Below are 19,674 nucleotides of genomic sequence, written 5' to 3'. Positions count from 1 at the left end.
TGGCCCAGGACATCATTTTCTCTTTCCTCTTCTTCCCACCCCTTACACCAACTGATTTTCCACTGGAAAAGGGTAATATCCCACATGTTATTTTTTTTTTATCCCACATGTTATTAAGCTGTTCTTCTTTTGAAAAGATATATGTGATCTATTTATTTATTTTTAAATTTATTTATTTTTTGAGTGGGCTCCATACCTCTTCATTGCACAAATCAACACATGTCAGATCATTGCCCTCTGGATGGGCTACAGTGAACATCCCTATGCAGATACATCTTTGTGACTTGTGCAGTGTTTCTACAGTCTGGATTCTTAGAGGTGGCACTGATGGGGTAATATGACCATTCAGAGTCCTGATGGTACTGCCAAACACTGTCCCTAAAGCCTGCATCAAGTTAAATCTCTATCCAAAATGCACGGAACAGCCTATTGCCCCATACCTTTTGGGGACCATGTGCAAGAGGGTGGCTTGGAGGGCATAAGAGACACACTGAAGCCCGGCCCTGTCCCTCAGTTTCCACCAACCCTGTGCATGCCCAGAGTCCTACTGCATCTGAGACTCAGTGCATGGAGGCTTTCTCTTCGCCTGAGCCCAGGATTACGCAGGGCTTGTGCCATCCATTGGGGGCAATGAGATGCTAGGGGATGTGAATGTCATTGGTGTCTTGCCATTCACCAGGAGACAGGACACAGTGAGTGCAGTTTCAGGTCCAGGGTCAAAAGAGTCCATGCCCGCTGGGGTTTCAGCCAGAACTTGAAATACAAACTCAGGGAAGTAGAGGAAGCAGGAAGGCCAGATGAATGTCTGGAAAGAAAAAAGCAAGCACTGTCTGCTGTTGGCACTGAGAGGTTCTATTCCTGACACGCTAGCAGAACAGCCTGCACCAGATCCAGGCCTGTCTTCATCCTGGGCATCCATCGCCAGCAGGTGATGTACCCTGCTCAGGGCAGGCCAGTGGCTGGGGACACGGAGGCCTAGGAAACATCTGCCTCCACTGCATCTGGGCATCTGGGGGCCTCACACTCCCGTCAGGCCTGTACTTTACTTCTTTACACTGAGGCCATGAAATATGAGCTCTAGTTCAGTTTGAACCACCAAATCATTGCATGAGTTCTATCTGTGTGATCTTCTCTCTAGGACTTGGTTTTCTCAGATGTTTAAAAAAAAGAACGAAAGAAAGAGAAGTTTGGGTAGTAACTAACATTTGTGCAGGGCACAAAGTGTCTTATCTCCTTGGTCCTCACTTTATCCCCACTTTACAAATGGGAAAAATAAGTCATAGAGGGGAGATCCCTGGGTGGCTCAGCGGTTTAGGACCTGCCTTTGGCCCAGGGCGTGATCCTGGAGTCCCAGGATCGAGTCCCCTATCAGGCTCCCTGCATGGAACCTGCTTCTCCCTCTGCCTGTGTCTCTGCCTCTCTCTGTGTGTCCCTGATGAATATATAAATAAAATCTTAAAAAAAAAAAAAGTCATAGAAGGGTTAGGTGATTTGCCCACATTCATCCTGCTGGTCAGCCAGGACTTTCTTGGAAAATCCTGTGTTTCTCCAACTTGACCATATTGGAAGATTCTAACATCATAAATCTAAGACTTTTAGGGCCCATTCTAAAATAATGAAGGGATTTTATGTAGGAGTTTTCAGACACATCTGCTTTGAACCATTACTTGGGCAGGTTACTTGCGCTTTGGTTTTCTCCTCTCAAATAAAATAAGGCAATATTTATTGAGTCTTTATTACATGACAAACACTGTGCTACATGAATTATTTTGCTTATCCTCACAACAACTCTATGAGGTAATATAATTATCCCCATTTTATGGATGAAGAAATTGAGCTTGACAAGGTCAATAACAGTGTCCTGGGCACAGGGAAACCAACAGAGATTGGAACCTGTCAAAAAGCTCCAGAGAGAATCTTCAAGGAGATAAAATTGATAAAATCTCTGACAGTTCTGAACATAGGGATAGAGACAATTGATGGAGAATTTAGAGTTGAATTATAATTACTGTACATAAAACAAGTAAACAAAACATGCTAATTATTAAGTCCCAAAAAACCGAAAAAGTTTGCAGGAAATGAAAAGGTCAGTTGTGAATGGAATTTAAGTCATCATAATAAATACTTTCTTTGGTATAACCAATATGGAGTGATGTGACTAAACTGGGAGGTAGGGAAGGGGACAGGAAGGCTATGTGAGAGATGAAGGTAGAGCTGAAGGAATGTCTTCTCTAGGGTTTTCACTATTCATCAAGAGATAATGCTTGAACCAGAAGCAAGAAGTAGCAATTTAGCATGTTATTTAGAGATAGGAAGGAAAAGAGCCAAAGAAACAGCTCAAAAGAGTTGAAAGTGATGGCTTCTGGGGAGGGCGGAGCATGAGGGAAATATATTTTATAAGAAAACTCATAGGATTATTTGACTCTGATTCTGCTACATGCTTGTGTAACTTTAATGATATTTTTTAAAGAAATAAAAGGAAAATAAGTAAATTGCCCAAGTCGACCCAGACCTGATGTGGTGGAGGTGGGATTTGGACGCCAGCAGTCTGCCTCTAGAGCTGATGCCACAGCCACTGTGCAATATGGTCTATAAAATATCTACCTCCTAAAGCTGTCAAAGGCAAGTGACTGGTACATTCAAGAAACCCAGTGGCTGACATACAATAAGTGCTTAGAAAAGGAAAATTATTTTCTTTTTCCCATTGAGCCAGCTACATGGACACTTCTGGTAAGGAAGAGAGGGGGGTCCTGCCCTGGGTCTAGGCCTGAGGGGCCCTGGTGCTTTGAAGCAGCTTCCTCTAAGGTCTCTAAGTGACCCTCCCCCCCCCCCCCCAGTGCTTGGGACCCCCTGGGATCAGTCGTGTCATCTGGATGGGGCTCCCCTGTTTCCAGATTTTCCCCTTCAGAGAATTTTTCAACCATGTACATTCCCTCCTGCCTCTCCCCAAAGAGGTTGACCAGACACCCCCAGAAGTGCCAGGACTGACTGATACATCCCAGGGCCTCTAGGAGGGTGCACTCTTTCATTCACAGGATTGTGTGAGGTTAGGCTGCTGGAATCCTGCTGAGAAAAGATTTTGGGTGAAATCAGATTGTTTATATAGACAGGGATCCTATAGACACTTTTGCCCATGGTCCCTGACGCCCACAGGCAGCTATGCTTTCAGGCCCTGCCGTATGGACCTTTCCGTTTCCCATGACATAGTCTTCATCCCATAGCTCCGACTGCAGCCAAGGGAAGAGCGGGACATTTTGTCGGTTACCCGGAGGAGCGAGTATTTATGGAGCTCCTACTCTGTGCTAGGCTGGGAGGGCATGGGGGGCAAGATGCATTCGGGCTCTCGCACACCCACAGGCTGGAAGGGAGACAGGCGGACAGCGGGTTACAGTTCAGGGAAGATGGTGACAGACAGAGAAGACAGCGGAATGTGGCCTTGGATAAGACTTCAGAAGCAAGTGTGCAGGGAACTGTGGCTCGGGATGAGGGGTCAGACGAGAAGCTCCCTCCCAGGTGTAAGGTTTTTTGATTCCTCAATTCAAACCTTTCCACTGATTCGGCTGATAACTATAGTTAGATCTCTGTGTGTCTGCAGGACCCGATGTACTGTCCCTGTGGAGCTAGGAGGGGCGTGAAGGGATCATCCAATCAACTTGTCTGTCTTCAGTGGAGGACACTGAGGGAGTGTGGTGTCCTCGTGAGAGACTTGGCACCAGGTGGAGCACAGATCTGCGGCCTCCCAGTCTTTGGACGTCTTCACCCTCTCTCAGGTCTGGGACAGGGCCTGAGGCCACACAGGGCAGAACGAGATCTCCCCTTTTTATCTTTATTTTTTTTTAATATTTATTTATTTATTTATTTATTTATTTATTTATTTTAAACTTTTTTTTTTTTTTTTAAGATTTTATTTATTTAGTCATAGACACAGAGAGAGAGAGGCAGAGACACAGGCAGAGGGAGAAGCAGGCTCCACACAGGGAGCCCGATGTGGGACTCGATCCCGGGTCTCCAGGATCACACCCCAGGCTGCAGGCGGCGCCAAACCGCTGCGCCACCGGGGCTGCCCTAATTTTTATTTATTTACGATAGTCACAGAGAGAGGGAGAGGCAGAGACCCAGGCAGAGGGAGAAGCAGGCTCCATGCACCGGGAGCCCGACGTGGGACTCGATCCCGGGTCTCCAGGATCGCGCCCTGGGCCAAAGGCAGGCGCCAAACCGCTGCGCCACGCAGGGATCCCCGAGATCTCCCCCTTTTTAAACCACCCCGCTAGGCCAGCAGGAATCGCAACTTTCTTCCATCCCCAATTCCGGATCCAACACTTCTTCAATCAACAAACGTCCCTGGAGAGCCCCCCGGGAGCCAGGGTCCCCGGGAACGCAGGCTCCCCGACACACTTCTGCCTCCGAGAAGTCACAGTCACAGCCCGAGGGTTCTCACCGCCCCTGCGCGGCCGGGAGCACAGAGCATCCTCCGGCTCCTCGCCCGGGTCCGTCTCGGCGCGCGGAGGGAGGGGCGCGGGGGCGCGCACGCAGGGCGGGGGCGCGCGGAGGGAGGGGCGCGGGGGCGCGCACGCAGGGCGGGGGCGCGCGGAGGGAGGGGCGCGGGGGCGCGCACGCAGGGCGGGGGCGCGCGGAGGGAGGGGCGCGGGGGCGCGCACGCAGGGCGGGGGCGCGCCGGCCGCCCGGGGACGCGCACGGGCCGGTCTCTGCCCTAATGCGGCGGCGGGCTGCGAGCGGCGCTGCGGGGGCGGCGGGGGCGGCGGCGGCGGCGGCGGCGGCGGACGGAACCGACTGCGCCCGGGGCCGGAGCCCGCGCCCTCGCAGGTAGGCGAGCGCGGATGCCGGGGGGATGCGGCGCGGCCGGGGGGTCACGGAGACCCATCTAGCGACACCTCCTTGTTCCCGCCCCGCTCCGCCCGGCTGCATCCCGACCTGTCCCCATCCCCCTCCGCCCACATCCCCGTCCCTTCTCGTCTCCGCACCGTCACCTGCTCCGAATCCATCCTGTTCTGCGGACATCCGGGCCCACCCCGTTCGGCGCCCACCCCCTGCCCACCCCAACACCTTTCCGTCTCATCGGCCGCATCCCCTCCCCCTTCCTGCATCCTCGACCTCTTCCCCTTGCCTCTGTCCCTCCCTGCCTCCTCCGCAGCCCTGCCCCTGTACCTGTTTACCTCCTCACCCTACTTTGAATGACTCCATCCCTTCCATCAGCCCCTCCCCTTGGCCTCCCCTGTCCTGGTCTCCACCTCACATCCCCATCACTCCCTGTGGCCGGCTCTGCATCCTCGGTCTCTGTCCTCCCCAGGTCCCCCTTACACATTCCGTCCCAGGCCCTTCCCAGCTGCCTCTTGGTTTCCTCCTGAACCATAGTCTCTCTCAAGAACCCCGTCTTCCCCTCCTTGGCTGTTAGCTGGCCCGCCACCCATCACCTTTCCCACTTGCCCTTCCTGGTGCTCTGTGTCGCTACAGGGCTTGTACAGAGCCCCATCACCTGCCACAGGGCCCTCCTTCCCTGTCTGTGGAGGCCTAGGGCTCTGAAGGCCCAATGTACTCTGGTTGCAGAATCCACTCATAACCCCTTTCTGCATGTTTGATCCAATTCATAGCTTGAGGATGCAAGGTGCTGGGGGTTAGCAGGCCTCTTATGTGCCTCCTCGGCCACCCTCTTCCCCTGGCTGTTCAGGTTTGTTTCCTAGATGGACTGGGGGGAGGGGATGCTAAGCACAGGGAAACTAGGTTGGGCAGGAGTCAAGGTCCAAGGGAATGGCTGAGGACCTCTTCCTGGTCTTGCTCTGAGTCCTGGGATGCAAAGGCCTGGATATGGAGCCCTACTGGAGGGCTGGAGAATTTTGGATTTTAGAGAGAATTCTTCCTCAGCCTCCAAGTCAGCACTTTGGCATCAGGAGCTGTCATGAGTGTGGCCCATGGGCTGGGCTGAGAGCGGGCAGAGTGCTGAATCACTTAGACTCTGGTCCCCATGGCAGCCCCTCTCCGACCCTGAGCCAGGTTCTGCTCCTGATCCCTTCCTTGGCACTTGGCAGTGGGTTGTGTGTGTGTGCGTGTTGGTCAGAGATGCCTCTTCCCTCAGTCTGGAGGAATGGATGACAGTGCCCCTTTCCAGCCTGCCTGGGATGAGGGCCTGGTGTTTCTTATCTACCCTTGGAACTGTGGTGAGCCCTGCTGGGGCCCAATCAGATCTCCAGCAAGGGCAGACTGCAGGCCTTTGAGACATGGTTGGGCCGGAGTTGAATTGTTTGTAAGGGGCCAGAGCCTGGCAGGTTCAGAATGCACCAAACTTGAGGCATAAGTAGGAGAAGCCCAGGGGAAATGTGTGTGGCAAGTGGAATCCCCTGGGGATGGGGGCCGTATGAGCTGTGGGAGTGGGCAGCAGGGAGAAGAAGGAAGGCAGAGGCTTCTTCTCCCCTCTGGTTTGGGGATGATTGGATCCCATTGAATTGTACTGCAGGAAGAATTGAAGGAAATTGGGGGGGGTGTCATTCTAATCTTTTGTCTTGACTGAGTTGGCATTTCTTTGTGTGTGTGTGTATGTGGAGGAAACTGGTGGGTTTTCTTTTTTTTTCTTTTTTCTTTTCTTTTCTTTTTTTCTTTTTGGTCACGCTCCTGAGGGATTAATATCTTTCCTTTTGGATTCACCTGAAAGTGTGTGTGTGTGTGTGTGTGTGTGTGTGTTGTGTATGTGTGTAGATAAAGAATGAGAATAACACAAATGAGGAAAGAGACTCGTTCACATTTAACCCCACAAATTGTGTTTTCCCCTCAAACAGGGAATGGCAGCCCAATTCCTGTCTTGGAAACCTCAGCTAAATCCCCAGGGCTTAAACTGAAGGTTAGCGTACATTGCTGATGGGTTCTGTCCCATTTCTGTAAGGATCCCTCACTTTAGAAATCCAAGTGTTTGGACTCCAGCTCTTGTGTGACAATCCTAAAGGGGACTTAGATACTGCCTGGCCCGGAGGCAAGGTGGGGGGACGGGGAGGGGTGCACTTGCATCTAGGGGGATAGCTATCTTCTGCTTTGTCATCTTTCTGTGCCCCCTCCCATCATAGGGGGTGGGGCGGGAAGCTTCCCGAGGCACTTCCTGGTTCCAAGAGGAGGCAGCACCTGGAGGGCTGCTTGGATTAAGGTTCTGCTGTTGAAATGCATGATTGGGGCTCAGTTTCAGTGGGGGATTCTGATAACAATGTACATATTTGCCAGTTTTGTGCAATGAATCTCACCCCACATCCCTTGTTTGGCATCATAAAGGCTAAGCAGGGATAAACCAAGGCACATAGAAAGAGGAGCTGGCTCCCCCCGGGAGAGCTGGAGTAAGAGGTAGCTAGCTCCCTATGGGCCGAAGCAGATTGGCTTCCAGGGCTGCTTCTTTCAGGGGCGCATTGAGGAGGTGGCTGATGTCTGGGGTGGGGGAGAGTTCGGGCTTGGATATCTGAGGAGGAGGTACAGAGGAGGGTCCTTTTGCTGCAGTGACTGAGAGACAGAATTCCAAGGCTCCCATCATTCCGTTGTTGCATCTTGTTCCCTTCCCTTGGCACCACTGTCCTCCAAGACCATCCAAGAACTGGGATGTGAGGATCATCACTTAGTCTTTAGAAAAAAGAAATCCTTAGGAAGCCAGAAAGGAAGAAGCAGAGAAGTTCAGTCCTCAGTCTGGTTGGCCTGGAGGACATGGGGAGAGGGAAGTGGGAAGAATTTAAGGCCAACTACGTACTTTTTTTTATTTAGTGAATACTAAGGAACCCCTGCAATGTGCTGCTCTGCTCTGTGTGGGGATTGTAGAGATGAAAAGCGAGACAGTGTCTAGTCTCTCAGAGCTTCCAGGGTCATGGAAAAGAGAGACAATAAACAGACAAATACCATAGATAAGCTTGAGTGAGAACATCTGGACAAGGATGTTGAGCAGTGGATCTTTCTTTCCAGTGGTATCAGCCCCCTCTCTTCCAGAACCAGGAAGAGGGCTGGGTGATGCTATCCAGAATGGTAGGTCAGAGCTGACCCTGAAGTTGACTGAGGAAAAGGGTGGAGGAGAAGGAGGTAAGATGCAAGATTTTTTTTTTTTAAAGATTTATTTATTCCTTCATGAGAGATACAGACTGAGAGAGAGAGAGAGGCAGAGACATAGGCAGAGGGAGAAGCAGGCTCCTCACAGGGAGCCCGATGTGGGACCCGATCCTGGATCCCAGGATCATGACCTGAGCTGAAGGCAGGCACCCAACTGCTGAGCCACCCAGGTGTCCCAAGAGATGCAAGATTTTGCCAAATCCCTGGCTTCAAGGGGAAGGGAAATGTTCCTTGCACAGCTGAACCTCACTGGGTGCTGCTTTAGCTTGATGGGGGCAGGGCACCTCTAAGGAACTCTGGGACAAGATCAAGGCTACTCAACTCTCCCATATCTGCCTCCTAAGCCCTTGTATTTTAGGGGCAAATTGTGGTCTGGGTGTACTTAGAATGTTAGAGTCAAAGGAAAAGAAGCCCAAGGTCTGCCCTCCCGGAGCTAACTATCTGATAGGAAAGTAGCAAGTACATGCATAGATGCATGCTCAAAAATAAGATCAGTAGGAAAATTACAAGCTCTGATATGTGGGGAAGAGTCTTGGAGTTCTGGGGAGGTTGGAGTCAGGTGGGAGCCATCAGAGAAGTCCAGATGGAGGAGGGGAGGTTGATGGTGGGCAGGGGAGGGTTTTGAAGTTATACTCCTGTGCACAGGTCACCATGAACATCCATATTTGACCTGGGAAAGAATGCAAGGATAGACACACTCAGCCTTATCTATCCGAGGAGCACCCTTCTTCCCCACACACTTATTTTAGTTCATTTCATTAGTGTGTCCCGAGTCTTTGAATATATCCCAGGAAATGTGCTCGATGTTGGGCGTATGAATGAGTTGGAGAGACAAAAATGAAAACAAATTAAAATTCAGTACAAGAAATGCTATAAGAGAGGGTGGATGAGTTCCTGACACTGTAGGAGCATGACTGAGGGGTCATGGTGGGCAGTAGGACCTGGAGTGATTGTACCACACTGTTTAGGTAGACCCTGTTTTGGCCAGAGCAGCTTGATGTCAAGCTTTTGAGCATTTACTCAGAATGTCTGCTAGAGCCCACACCTAGCTGCAAGGACAGATGTTGGATGTATATGGCCTGGTCCTTGGGACTGTAGGGAAGGGCCCTGAGAGCTAACTGCTATGCTGGGTGCTTGAGTAGGCACTTCTAAAGCTTTGCTGACCTGCGGCACCAGTCAGATTGTGCCAGTCAACTCGAGAACTCTTGAGCCACCCTCTTTTCCTTAGATCTTGAGGCAGACCAAGAAAAATAGAAGTGTCGTGCTATAATAGTCATCATTATAGATTGTTTGATATGTTCTAGGCACTCTACTACGTGCTTTATATGCATCATTTCATTTAATCTTCATAAAGGTTAACTTTACAAAAAGAAGTATTGATAGGATTCTGGTTTTATAGATAAGGAAGCAGATTCAGAAAGGTTGTTATTTAAGATTGTAGAACAGGTAAGTTGCAGAGCTAAAATTTAAACCTATATTTGTTTGACATCAAAGTGTATGCACCGGGGATCCCTGGGTGGCTCAGCGGTTTGGCGCCTGCCTTCTGCCCAGGGCGTGATCCTGGAGACTCGGGATCGAGTCCCACGTCAGGCTCCCTGCATGGAGCCTGCTTCTCCCTCTGCCTGTGTCTCTGCCTCTCCTCTCTCTCTCTCTGTTTCTCATGAATAAATAAATAATTTCTAAAAATCTTTAAAAAAAAAAAACCTATGCACCTCTCCTCTATATTATAAGAAAGGAAAAATAAAAGCCTGAGATGTTTTACCCAGTGGTCCAAGGCTCTCCAGGAAAATCTGTTAGAAAGGCGTAGTTAGCATGCATATTTGAGTACCTACTATGTCCTGAAGGATACAGAAGTATGGTTCCTGTTTTCAAATGGGGGAAATAAATAGAAACGTGACAATTCTTAGGAATCATATAAAACAGTATGTAATTAAGTCTTCAGACCCTGGAGAGTAGAACTTCAAAGGAAGGAGTGATCCCTCAATATGACTGTTGGAGTCAAGGGAAGTGATATGCATAGTAGAAACTACTCAGCCTTTGAGGTCAGACAGATTTACATTCAAACCTTGGTTCTTCCGTTTACTAGCTGAGGAGCTGCAACTTCTCCATCTGTAATTTGGAGATATTAATATGAACCTCCCAGAGATGTTGTAAGGATTAAATGTGATAAGGCAGTGAAGGCCCCAGCAGAATACCTGGCTGATAATAAATGCTCATCAAATGCTAGCTGCTTTTCACAGAGGAGATGAGAATGGAGTTGAGCCTTGAAGAATTAGTAAAATTGGTAGAAGAGGGGAGTATTCTAGATGAGGGAACCCATGAGGTATATCAACAAAAACCTGATAGGTTCAGGTTCTCTGAGAAAGAAGTGACCTGCTTCATTGAGCCTGCTCACTCCAGGTCCTTGCAGTAACATCCTACAGGAAAAGGACACCACCATGAAAAGCATGAGGGGCTTATGTTTTACTTCTGGCCCCCTCATTAACAGAGCTTAACTGTGTTTCTCTCCCTGTAAAACTACAAGATTGCTCAATGTCTCTTGTCTCAGAAGCTCATGTCTCTGGAAGTTATATCATTGATTAATTTCTTGTCCCGCCCTTCTTCCCCCAAATGTCATGCCTTGAGAAAGTTATAGTGCTTGGGTTCGGTGGGCTCATCCCCTCGGGCTGTTATCATCCCCTCCTGGCTCCTGCAGCTTCCTTCTCTGGGAAGCAGCTGCCTGAGCATCTGCCTTCTCCTTCACCTGCTCCTCCTCACTCATCCCCTCCCAGGCTGGTCCAGCCCCTCCTGAAAGGCCTCCCTGGCAGCCCCTCTCCCTGTCATTATGATGCTAATCGTGTTGTTAATTTTTCTGAGATGCAGAAAGAAAGCCCCAATCTGTTCTAATGAATTTAATTAGAGAGGGGTTTGGAGGGCTTCAGAACCTCTTACCAGGATCACAATAAACAGAGTTAACGAGATAAACAGCCTGGGATCAGCGGCTCAGGGGTAGGAAGGGAGGATTTCCCATTCAGTCCTAGATAGAATGAGGAAAGCCCAGGCACCCAGAGTTGGAGGAAGGCTATGTGAGCTGTTGTCCACCATGTGGGCTCCCTTTAGGGCTGTTTCCATTGGCCTCTATTTCTGTCCTTCAGTGGCAGATGCGCTTTCAGAGAAGGTCCTATCATTGTCATCATCATTACCAAATATTTGTTGATCACCTCCTGTGTGCATAAGGAGTATTGCACCAACTTCTGGAGGCTCATGAGACCCTGTCTCCTCCCTAAATAGGAAAGAAAAGATACATTCAAATATAACAAACAATTGCTAATTCCAGACAGTAAGTGCTAGAAAATTGGCAAGAGATTATGTTGGGCTTGGGTGATCTGGAAAAGCCTCTTGTGAGACGAAGTACTTGAGATCTTGAGATAGCAACACTTGAAGACTTAATAATCAGAACTCCTGGAGTAAGAGCAGGGATGTGCGATGGGGCAGGGCGGGGGGGGGGGGGGATCTTTGAGTCAGGATGAATAAATGGTATGGCTTCGGTGTAGGTGCATGTAATACGGAGATGTAATTGGAGAGGACCCTGAATGCTGGGGTCTTTACTCTTCTAATCTGGCTGTGCTGGAGTCTTCCTGCTTTCCTTTTCTGGAAACTTAGCATGGCCAGCTTGGGGAAGGGCCTAAAACAGGATGGTTTCTGTGCTGAGCTCACTGTCCTGGATCTAGTTTAGGCCAACGGGGGTGGATTGACCAGATGCTAAGTTTTGTTCTCTGATCTTGTGATTTTCTGGGATGAGAGTGAATGGCTGGCAGAGCAATTCCAAGGACTTTTCCCGGTGAGAGTTCCTTCCTTCTTTACTGATGCTGGCCAATTTGCTTTGGCAGTAGCATTTTTTGCAGATATTCAGTGGAATCTTCCAGTTCCAGGGTCAGTGAGTTTCATAACTTGTCTCTTTATATTAATAAGAGTTCTCTGAGTATGTGTATGTGTATGTGTGCCTGTGCTTGTGTGTGCATGTTGCCTATGTTAGTGAAATTATTCCAACTAGATTCTAAATCTAGCTTGATCTTTATTTGCAACACAACAGTTGTTAAACATTTCTGGGCCTTAATGTCTCCATGTGCAAAAGAGGAAAAGTCATCCTTATTTCTTTTTGTGTGTAGGTCTGTAAACTGAATGCTTTGAGAGTAGGGTTTTATTTTTTTATTTTTATTTAAAAAATTTTTTTAATTATTTTTATTTATTCATGATAGACACACACACACAGAGAGAGAGAGAGAGAGAGAGAGAGAGAGGCAGAGACACAGGCAGAGGGAGGAGCAGGCTCCATGCAGGGAGTCTGACATGGGACTCGATCCTGGGACTCCAGGATATTGAGCTGAAATTTTAAGTCAATTCTCTGTCCCCTTGGAACTTCTACCTGTGAGACTAGCCAAAGTTTTATTTTGGGGCTTCACCAAATCTTTCACCAAAGATTATGCATTTTGTTATTTTCCAGAGCCTATCTGGACTTATACATAATTAATGAGAAGTCAACACTGCTGTCAGGTGTTGGACACTGTTATAATACCCATTGTGCAGGGGATCCCTGGGTGGCTCAGCGGTTTAGCGCCTGCCTTCGGCCCAGGGCGTGATCCTGGAGTCCCAGGATCAAGTCTCGCATCAGGCTCCCTGCATGGAGCCTGCTTCTCCCTCTGCCTGTGTCTCTGCCTCTCTCTCTCTCTCTCTCTCTCTCTCTGTGTGTGTGTCTTTAATGAGTAAGTAATCTTAATCTCTCTCTCTGTCTCTCATGAATAAATAAAATCTTAAAAAAATACCCATTGTGTGGTATATTTCCAAACATTGATGGTGACATGTTCTTTATGAAGCAAAATGCCTTTGAGGCCATAGGCAATTTTCCTATGCTGATGTAGGTGAGGACAGGAACTCGATCTCTTTCTGATCATTATCATACATTGGGTGGAATAGAAGGCTTTGGGACTCATGTTGGGAACTATATCAGGGTTCTCTGACTGACCTAAGCTCTGCGCTAGGCCTTGTAGGCATATATATATATATATATATATATATATATATATATAGAGAGAGAGAGAGAGAGAGAGAGAGAGGGAGAGAGAGAGAGGCCTTGTAGGTATATATCCAAAGGAATATATATATATCTCTACCTATATAGGTATATAGGCCTTGTGCATATATATGCAACACATATTATGTATGTAATTATATATAATATAATAATTATATATATAATATATATAATATGTGTTGCACCTGCAGCCAGTCTTCAAAGGCTCTACTATTTGCATGGCACATTTCTAGATGGCTTCTTGTTTTGAAAGAATCCTCAATTTCATAGAATGTTGGAGATGGTCTAATCCAAGATCATTATTTTACTGATCAAGAAACAAACTCAAAAGGGCTACATATATTGCACATGGCTCCTTGGCTAGTTGCTGGCAGAGGTAGTTCTTCCACATACTAAACTACCGGGAACTTTAAAAACTGCATATAAAGCTAGTAATTGTGCAAGAGAATAAGTAAATATTCTTTTTTTAAAAAAAATGATTTATTTATTTATTTATTTATTTATTCATGATAGACACACAGAGAGAGAGAGAGAGAGAGAGAGAGACAGGCAGAGGGAGCAGGCTCCATGCCTGGAGCCTGATGTGGGACTCGATCCCGGGACTCCAGGATCGCGCCCTGGGCCAAAGACAGGCGCCAAACCGCTGAGCCACCCAGGGATCCCTGAGAATAAGTAAATATTCTTATACTAAAGTTCCCTAAAGCACTATCTAAACCAATAATACTTTGGGATATCAGAGAAGAGAGGAAGTTCATGTAGACTAAAGTCCTTTGGGAAAGTTTTGAAAAGAAGCAGGGACTGGTTTGGGGCTCTGAGTATAGGTAGGATTTGAATAGGTAGAGGTGAGGAAATGGGCCTTTCTGGTGGGGTAAGAGAACGTAATCAAAGGTTTATAGGAGGGAAGCTGTGGTCAGGCATTGCACTGGCCAGGCTGGAGCAGTGGAAGATATAATTGGAGGGAATGGCTGGGGTGGGACTACAGAGAATCTTGACCCTGACTGAGTAGTTGGTCAGGAGCATTTGAAGCGTCTTGACTGAGCTCGTTCCCTGTCTGGGGTGGTGTTTGAAAGGTAGTTACTTCTGAAGAGGTATTTGGGGAAACTTTTTCTTGGGTGCTGGCAGGGAGCTTGCTGCTGTCCAGGGTGCTGACCTGACTCTGAAAGCTTTTTCGTTCCAATGATGCCAGGTTAGAAGGTAAAGCCACAGAATGTTTAGAGCAATTCAAAGGGATCTAGAAAACAATTCTGGCTGGGACTAGGTAGTGCGTGGGCTTTCTGGCATCAGCCTAGTTTACAGCATCTGATTTTGCAGTCTTTGTAATGAAAGCAAAAGTATGGATTGGGGGAACTAGTAAATGGCCCTTTTAAGGAGAAAACACGTGTGTGCACATATGCATGCTAAAATGACCCAATTTGTAGCCTTGTAAATTTTGCCTTAGAGTCTTTGTATTTATATGAGAATCTCAGCACATTTTTCTTTCATTCTGAAAACACACTCCCTAGGGCAGCCCCGGTGGCTTAGCAGTTTGGCACTGCCTTTGGCCCAGGGTGTGATCCTGGAGACCCAGGATCGGGTCCCGCATTGGGCTCCCTGCATGGAGCCTGCTTCTCCCTCTGCCTGTGTCTCTGCCTCTCTCTCTCTCTCTCTGTGTGTGTCTTTAATGAGTAAGTAAAATCTTAAAAAAAAAAAAAAAAAAGAAAGAAAGAAAACACCCTCTACTCAACATTTTGGAGTATCTAAAACCTCTCTAGGGGGTGCCTGGGTGGCTCAGTCCATTAAGTATCTGACTCTTGGTTTTTGCCCAGGCCTTGAGATTGATCTCTGTTTTGGGCTTGTGCTCCTCCTCCCCTTCTGTTTCTCCCCCCACTCGAGCTCTCTCTTTCTATCTCTCTAAAATAAATAAATAAAATACTTTCAAAAATAAAAAAAAATAAAAGTTCTCTAACAAACATGGAGAGAGCAACAGAATTTCCTAGAATACCCTACTCATTAGGGTATTTTATAAGGGTATTAAGGTAATCCTACTCATTAGTTCAAATGAAGCACTTCAAAGTTCAATAGTAGTGCTGTTCAATAGAGCGTTCTGTGATGATAGAAATGTTCTATATCTGTACTGTCCAACATGGCAGCACTAGGCACATGTGGCTTCTGAGCACTTGAAATGGGGCTCATGTGAGAATTGAATTTTTAATTTAATTTAATTTAAATAGCCATGTGTGACTAGTGGCCACTGTATTGGACGGCATAGCTCTATAGTCAGAACTCTCGATGTTTGCCACTTACTCTTGTATATTGGCCTATCATACCTAGACCTCTTTGACATAGAGCAAAGTGGACTTTTGAATGGGAATGAGCTTGGCACAATGCTGGGAAAGCCCCATGCTAAATTTGACTGGAAATCTGCTTCTGGCTATGAGTTTTGCCCTGGCTTTTTTATTGTCATGGTGAGAACAACCATACATGATGTACTGTGGTTTTCCTTTCTTTTTTTTTTTTTAATTTTTATTTATGATAGTAACAGAGAGACAGAGAGAGAGAGAGAGAGAGAGAGAGAGAGGCAGAGGGAGAAGCAGGCTCCATGCACCGGGAGCCCGATGTGGGACTCGATCCCGGGTCTCCGGGATCGCGCCCTGGGCCAAAGGCAGGCGCCAAACCGCTGCGCCACCCAGGGTTCCCTGTGGTTTTCCTTTTAAGGTCAGAGAGTATGCTCCTTGAATTCTGGCTGGGGTCCTAGGGACCTGATCCAAGACTTTTTAGAGCCTTGAATGGGCAAGCAATGCACTGTGTATGGCCCAAGAAACTTGGCATTGGGGTGAAGTGGCAGATAGATGATATGCTGTTGTGTTGGATGTTTGTGGGCATCTAGCAGAGAAAAGTTTCTGGTCTTGATCCATCTCCCCTTCTAGCTCTAGGCATATTTAAGTCCTGTTTATCTGGTATAGTGGACATGGCCCAGGATGGGGAGTCTGGGTGAGTAGTAGAGGTACTAGAGGGAAAAAATACTTAAAAATGCCAATCAGTAAGTAAGAAATAACCTGTCAGAAGACTGGAGTAGAAAATTTCCATTGTGTTGGTATATGCTAGTGTACGTAGGTGTGCCTAACTTTATCACAAACATAACTTGATTTCCTTGGGTCTCTGGCCTTAGGCTTGGTACATTGAAATCTGATTTCCTAAAACAGAGGCCATGCTTTTTGAAGATGTGCCTTATAGTTTCTTATTTCCTCCTATAGAATCTCAACGTGCTGATGGTAATCCTTAATAAACGCCTGTTAGTGAGTAAGTAGCTCTTTGTTAGCCTGGAGCTATGAGTTTGACTTCAAGAAAATGTGTGCACATGAATACAAATAATATTTATTGAGCTCCTGCTGGGCGTAAGTCTCTGTACTTAGTACTGTGGGCAGTGACAAAGGAGGAGCAAGGATGGTTGCTCTCAGTCTAATGAGAGAGCAAAGGCAGGCATGTGTGAAAACAACACACACATACAACTGAGAGACAGAAACAAAGACAGAACTGGTAGCAGGGATAAAGAGCTGGGAGTGGGTTGCAGGATGCTGGCAGGGGCCAGATTTTCTGTGTGTCTCTGTCTGGCCTTCTCTCGAGGATTCCCTTCTTCATGAGGCATAGCTGGTACCAGCCACCTCCATGCCTGCAAGGACAGTGCTGCCTTTATGGTTGGTAGGGCAACTCGATGTCTCACTGGGGCTGGGCGGTGCTGTCCTGAGTGTGCCTCTTTCTCAAAGAGCACTTGGGAAGGGGGAGAAGAGTGTGTGGAAGGGGAAGAAACTTCTTTATCTTCTGGTCACTGAAATGGTGACAGGGTCTAGCTCTCAAACTTCCTTCTAGCCACAGAAGGGATTTGTTGGGACTCCAGCAGCTCCTGTACATGGAGTCCCATGATGCAGGCCCAGATGCAGCTCTGGGGGAGACAAGAAAAGTAGAGCTTGGTGGCATGGCTCCCTACAGTCACGTGATGCCCACCTCAAGGAGTATGCGCTGCCTGGTGGGGATCAGGTGGGCTATATCTATGTCCCAGCTGGGGCTAGGTGGGGGACTTCTTTGGTTGACTCACGGGAAGGAGCCTGCCCTTTCCCATCTTCTGTGTGCACACAAGTCACCAAGGATCTTGTTAAAGCGTAAAGGCAGAATGATGAAGTCTGGGTTGGGCCCGAGTTTCTGCGTTCCTTACCAGCCTCCACATGATGTCAATACTGCTTGGCAGCAAACCATACTCTGATTGGTAAGGCCCTATATATGGGTTCTTAACCTGGAAACATGTTAGTCTCACCCGGGGAGATTTTAAAAATCTACAGATGCTGGGGCCCACTCTACAACCAAATAACTCATAATCTCAGAGTTGAGTCAAGGCACTAGAATGTTTTAAAAGCCCCTCAATGATTCTGATGTACAGCCCAGGCTGAAAATCACTGGTTCTCTGGATGGCTTTTCTCTTCCCTCTGATACACTTTTTATCTGGCTGTGTCTTCCTTACCCCTAAGAGCCTGTAAGGTGCCTCAAGGGCACTGAATGTCTTATGTCAGATTATCAGTCATACCCTGCAGTCATCCTCAGTCAGCCTGTGGGTGGTAGGCTCAGCTGGTTACAGCATGATGTGTCACCATCTATCTCTCTGGCCACTGCTCGCATGCACGTACCATCAGCCATGAGGGATCAAAGAACGTGACTGGCTTAGAGGAGGACAGTTCTACTCTTGGAACAAGTCAGAGTGGGCATCCAGTGCCTAGAACCATGCCTGGAATCTAGTAAACTTTCAGGAAGTCTATATTGAATGGATGATGATTCCAGGGTGGGGTGGCAGAAAGGGCACTAGATTAAGGATCTGAAAACCAGAGGGATTAGGCGGTCTAAAAGAGTAGGGAAAATTATTTGACATTCTTTAGCTTTAATTTTCTCAGTTGCAAAATGAGAATAATAATGCCTAGCTAACAGGGCTATATAAATAGAAAATAATGTAGGAAAAGGGGCTCTGTAAATGTTTGTGTTATGCAGACAAGAGATTGTGTAAGAATTTATTTTTATTTTTTAAAAGATTTTATTTATTTATTCATTAGAGACAGATACAGAGAGAGAGAGAGAGAGAGAGAGGCAGAGACACACACAGGCAGAGGGAGAAGCAGGCTCCATGCAGGGAGCCTGACGTGGGACTTGATCTCCCATCTCCAGGATCCGCCCCTGGGCCAAAGGTGGCGCTAAACCGCCGAGCCACCGGGGCTGCCCAGAATTTATTTTTAAAGTGGTGGGCTATACTAGAGGCTTGGCTTTTGTCATCTCATTGATTCATCACAACCCTTGGACTGGGTGTTATGATCCTGATTACACTGAGAAAATGGGGGCTCGAATGGGAACCAACTTGCCTAAGGTAGGACAACTCCAAGTGGCAGAGCTGGGATTGTATCTGATTCCAGAGTTTCCTAATCCTGGCACATTACCCAACAGGCAGCCCTGGCTTCCAGCATGGGCTGGTGGTCCCTTGGTTTGAGAAGCTTCCTTGTCTTGGGGCAGTCACTTGTTTTGAAGAGTGAGATAAGAGTCTGAGTATCTCAGAAACACCAGTCATTAGGGAATGTTAGAGTCTTGGCCAAAACTGCACTGTAAGGTCACTGCTCAGGCTTCCTCAGGCTCCAAGGCAGAGGCTGTGACACCTTTCCCTATAGAAGAATCACCATCTGTCCCCATGGTCCCCTCCCTGCTTGCAGAGCCACTGACTGAGCCAGCTCTCATCTCTTTTGCCTATCTAGGTTTTCCTTTCATTCTTGTAAAAAAAAAAAGGAAACACAAAGGAGGCAATCCCATGAGCCTCTCCTATCCACAGGTGTAGCATCAATAGGATTTTTTCATTACCTGGTGCTCGTGCTCCCCTTCTAGGGCGATGCAGGGGAGGGGCCCATCTCCTCCAGTAGCTTCAGCACAGAGAGGAGGTCCCAGTGTCTGCTGTCCTCCTGCCCACCTCTCTGGCTTTGGCAATGCTGTCAAGATAATAAGGACACGTCGTGGCAGAAGTCAGTCTGGCTAAGTTGTTCAAAAAAGAGGAAAGAGGGCTGATTTTTGCATGGTTTGACCAATTCCAGAGGGATCTACCTGGTCCAGGTGCTTATCTGTGTCTACCTGGGAGAGTTCTTTAACTCAGGGCCTTGTTGGGTATTAGCTGAGACTAACTGAATCCACACTGAGAAAGAGAACTAGACAGGAAACTCAAGTGACTTCACAGGCACTACAAATATCCCATGGTGGGCTTTGGATATAAATATCTGACTCTCTTCACTGAGATGTGACTAACTGTCTATTCCTATGTGGTCCACATTCATCCTTTTCTGTGTTCTAATTTGGCTGATTTTTCTCTTATGTAGTCCATGAATTCTGCGCTGAGATATTACTTTCCTGTATCAGGGCCAGGATTGCTGCATCCAGAACCTTCTTTGGCTTTATGAATTGCCCAGAGTTGACTTTTAAATACAGAGGGTTTATCCATTGTGTTGCCTCAGTATTTCCTCTGCTAAATC

At 47.6% G+C, this 19,674-nt stretch overlaps 1 protein-coding gene across 18 annotated transcripts in view; it reads left to right on the top strand.

Annotated features, from left to right (window-relative positions):
* Positions 1–4,726: 4,726 nt before the first annotated feature.
* Positions 4,727–19,674, top strand: part of NFASC (neurofascin) — a 181,436-nt gene continuing 166,488 nt past the window's right edge. For all 18 annotated transcript variants that reach the window (XM_072814748.1, XM_072814736.1, XM_072814750.1 and 15 more), the window contains exon 1: positions 4,727–4,824. The gene's annotated coding sequence lies outside the window, so the exon portion shown is untranslated. The remainder of the gene's footprint in view (positions 4,825–19,674) is intronic.

The sequence above is a fragment of the Canis lupus genome, chromosome 38 (genome assembly GCF_048164855.1).
Source record: "Canis lupus baileyi chromosome 38, mCanLup2.hap1, whole genome shotgun sequence".
Classification (NCBI taxonomy): domain Eukaryota; kingdom Metazoa; phylum Chordata; class Mammalia; order Carnivora; family Canidae; genus Canis; species Canis lupus.
This window is presented reverse-complemented; position numbering and strand designations above follow the sequence as displayed.